General features: G+C 40.6%; 1 long non-coding RNA gene across 1 annotated transcript; it reads left to right on the top strand.

The window, feature by feature from the left end:
- Positions 1 to 811: 811 nt before the first annotated feature.
- On the top strand, positions 812 to 3,471 carry LOC138641357 (uncharacterized). Its single transcript, XR_011313788.1, has 2 exons — positions 812 to 1,072; positions 3,341 to 3,471. It is a non-coding gene; the product is annotated as an uncharacterized lncRNA (long non-coding RNA).
- The last annotated feature ends 873 nt before the right edge of the window (positions 3,472 to 4,344 follow it).

The raw sequence follows: 4,344 nt of genomic DNA, 5'->3' as shown, positions 1-4,344 counted from the left end.
CACACTGCAATTACGCATCATTAGCATAAAATGTCCATGGCTGAATAATCTGACTCAAAACACCTTAATAGCAATGCCTTTAGTTAAGAGTCCAAAATCCTGGTGACCAGTCCTCTTCAAAGGGTACATTCACACATGGCAAATAATAAGTGGATATGTGCTGATTATTACAGCAGCTCTGAGCATAAGATTCTCACAATCTCCTTCACACCCTGCAGAATAAATTCACAACATAAATTAATATTGGGGATTTGAAATTCACAGCATTTCCATAAATACTGCCCGTAAGACGCAATGGATGAAATGTGCGGCAAACAGCACTTTGTCGTAACCAAATCCCCAGTGCCGTCTTCACCAGTGTCATGGGAGTGTACTCGAAAGTTTACATAACTATTGGGCTATGTCAATTGTATGCAATCTATGTTAGTCAGCGCTCCTCTACTCATTCAGTAGAGAGAATGATATATCTGTTAGCACTCATTGTACAAAAAGCCTGAGCGCTTGGAAATGAGTATAATTTCTGTTCAGACAAAGCTCATGAACATAATTTATACTGCTTTCATTCTGGCTTCCCAAATAAATTAATATGAAATGATAGACAACTATCTATAGTTATGTTGTTGGAGAAGAAACGCCATCTTGTATGGACTTGCTAATGACTTGAGTAGTTACACAATCATAATTGCTTGTAACTGTTAAAAGACTGTAAATTTGGCCCAAGCTTGCAAAAGGTAATATAGTCCAGGTGTGATTTGCAGGTAGAGCCTCTCAGACAGACTCTCACTTTCTTCATTGTGACAGCTTGGTTAAACTCTTCGTATTTACAATCTTGACAAATTGTTACCGCACCTGGGCTGTAATTTATCAGATTTATGGGAAATGCCTTTGAGGTTTCAGATTGACTCTTTACCTCATAAGAGTTAGATTTTATCAGAGCAGTGAGGAGCAGTGTTCAAGAATACAACTCACAAGAACAAATGGTTACTTCAGACAGCTGTGAACCTTGCTACACCCAAGTGACCCAGAAGACCTTATCAGCATTTAACCTGCAAGTAAAACAATTTTCCTTGGTGTAAGTTTTAATGGCTTCTGAGATATTTCACACCAAATAAAAGTGCTTTAGTTGTGTCTTTCAGAGATAAAATGTCAGAAGGATGGTTTTATATCTCTGCACAGACCGTTGCCGTATAATATTGGTTTGCAGTAAACTGACAATTTCCTTGGAGGCTAGGTTACCATTTACTTTATTAGGGCTTGTGCTGATGACAGTACTTTCAGTCTGAGTGTGATCTGATTAAACATTGGATCTATGTCATTCATTGGGGCTGTGCACATGTCAGAATTTTTCTTCAGAGTCAGTCCAAGGAAAAAATCATTGCATGCACGACTTGTATCTGATGTTTGGATCACAGTCTGCCATATAAGTCGATGGGTCCATGGAAAAAATCGGACCACACTGATATAATGTTTTGCATCTTCTCATTTGAGAAAATCAAATCTTACTCTGACCTCATGTTGTTTAAAATCTGGTCAGAGTCTGATTTACAAACTACGGCTGTGTGAGAACCTAGCCTTGGTACTACCTATCTATCTATCTATCAAATTCAAATTCAAATTCAAATTCAAATGAGCTTTATTGGCAGGACTAAGTACATGTTAGCATTGCCAAAGCATATGGTAAAAATACGGGGGTGGGGGAGGGGGGCATATAGAGGTCCAGGGAATATCAAATTCCTTTTAGAGGATAGGGGATGTTTCCAGGGTGGGGTATAGGAGTCCATGACATATCGGGCTCTTTAGTCGGGGGATAGGGATATGTCCAGTGTTGGGGTACGGGAGTCCATGACATATCAGGCTCCTCTTAGTCTGTGGCAGGCACTGACATATTCCGCTGCTACGGCCACTGCACTTTCCTCTTCCCCCAGTATTATTGGCAGTTTCTCTTCCTCCTCCTTGGAGGTGAAATCTGGGAGGAGATCAGACAGTCTCTTGAAGTGAGTGTCCCTCACTGCGGAGTATTTGGGGCACCTCAGCAGGAAGTGGGCCTCATCCTCCACGGCCTCCTGGGGGCACTGCTGGCAGAGTCTGTTCTCTCGAGGCTTGTAGTTCTGTCGGTGCCGCCCGGATTCGATGAGTAGGCTGTGGGCGCTCAGTCTGTACCGGCTCAGGATCTGTCGATCTTTGGGGTTTTCTAGTTTCTCTAGATATGGGGCCAGTTTGTACTCCCTCTGTAGATTCCGGTATATTGTCAGTTTCTGGGATTTGTTTATGTCGTTCCTCCAGATGCTGAGATATTCCTCTTTGACTTTGTGTACCATTTTCTGGATTTCACCTTTTGTCAGGCCATGGAGGTTGATGGCTTGGTCAGACTGGCTTTGGGTACTTTTCCTTGGGAGGCTTCCTGAGGCTTCCTGGTGTAGGAAGGCTTTGTGATGGTAGGAGCTGGGACTGCTACTATCTATCTATCTATCTATTTATCTATTTATCCCATATCTATCTATCCCATATCTATCTATCTATCTATCTATCTATCTAGCTATCCCATATCTATCTATCTATCTATCTATCTATCTATCTATCTATCTATCTATCTATCTATCTATTTATCCCATATCTATCTATCCCATATCTATCTATCTATCTATCTATCTATCCCATATCTATCTATCTATCTATCTATCTATCTATCTATCTATCTATCTATCTATCTATCTATCTATCTATCCCATATCTATCTATCTATCTATCTCATATCTATCTATCTATCTACCTATCTATCCCATATCTATCTATCTATCTATCTATCTATCTATCTATCTATCTATCTATCTATCTATCTATCCATCATATATCTGTCTGTCCGTCTGTCTGTCTGTCTGTCTGTCTATCTATCTATCTATCTATCTATCTATCTATCTATCTATCTATCTATCTATCTATCTATCTATCCCATATCTTTCTATCTATCTATCTATCTATCTATCTATCTATCTATCTATCTATCTATCTATCTATCGATCTATCTATCTGTCTATCTGTTGCACAATTAAAACTGTGGCTATCTATCACTATTTTTTTCTTTTAATTACAGCATACATGTTTCCCAAAAATAAATGAGGCAGGGTTTAAAAAAAAAAATAATGGTGCACTTTCGCTTTGATAGTGGTTTGCGCACAATGCCACACCTTTTAGCCTGCATACCCACTGACAAGTTCACCATGACATGACAGTCTGATCAGAATGTTAAGCTAAGAACCTCACATTCAGTTTTGTAAATTTTTGCTTAGTGACATTAGATCAATGTGTTATATTTGGATGTGCTGTTCATGTCTTTTTTCAGGTCTCTGGACCCGTTGAAGCATGGAAACGCGAAATGGCCATCTTCCACTTCATCCTGTCCTAGCACCCTCCGTATACCTATGCACCTGACCATCTGATATGAAAGTCATGCAATAAAGGATTGAAATTTCACATGTCTTTGTGAGAGCTGCATACTTTTTCTTTGTTTGAAGTTTACATGTGGATATATACAGAGCTGTCAGGCTGATATATAGCTCTTCCCCTGGCTCACCCCTCTGGACCTGGTGTTTGGGCTACGCCCCTTAGTGCTGCTATCCTGGAATCCTGTGACACACATATATACAGTTATGGCCAAAAGTGTGGGCACACTTGAAATTGTTCCAGAAAATGATGTATTTCTCCCTGAAAATTATTGCAATTACACGAGTTTTGTTATACACGTTATACACATGATATACACATGTTTACTTCCTTTGTGTGTATTGGAACAACACAAAAATACTAAAAAAATGCAAATTTGTCATAATTTCACACGAAACCCCAAAGATGGGCCAGACATAATTGTTGGCACCCTCAAATTAATATTTAGTTGCATCTCCTTTAGAAAAAATAATTGCAATCAATCACTTTCTATAACGATCAACAAGCTTCTTAAGGTACCGTCACACTAGACGTATCGCTAGCGATCCGTGACGTTGCAGCGTCCTGGCTAGCGATATCGTCCAGTGTGACAAGCAGCAGCGATCAGGCCCCTGCTGTGATGTCTCTGGTACGGGAAGAAAGGCCAGAACTTTATTTCGTCGCTGGCTCTCCCGCTGACATCGCTGAATCGGTGTGTGTGACACCGATTCAGCGATGTCTTCGCTGGTAACCAGGGTAAACATCGGGTTACTAAGCGCAGGGTCGTGCTTAGTAACCCGATGTTTACCCTGGTTACCATCGTTAAAGTAAAAAAACAAACACTACATACTTACCTACCGCTGTCTGTCCCCGGTGCTGTGCTTCTCTGCTCTGGCTGTGAGCGCCGGGCAGCCGGAAAACAGA

This window comes from Ranitomeya imitator, chromosome 6 (assembly GCF_032444005.1).
Source record: "Ranitomeya imitator isolate aRanImi1 chromosome 6, aRanImi1.pri, whole genome shotgun sequence".
Taxonomy (NCBI): Eukaryota; Metazoa; Chordata; class Amphibia; order Anura; family Dendrobatidae; genus Ranitomeya; species Ranitomeya imitator.
Note: the sequence above shows the minus strand (reverse complement) of the source record. Positions and strands in the feature narration are given on the sequence as shown.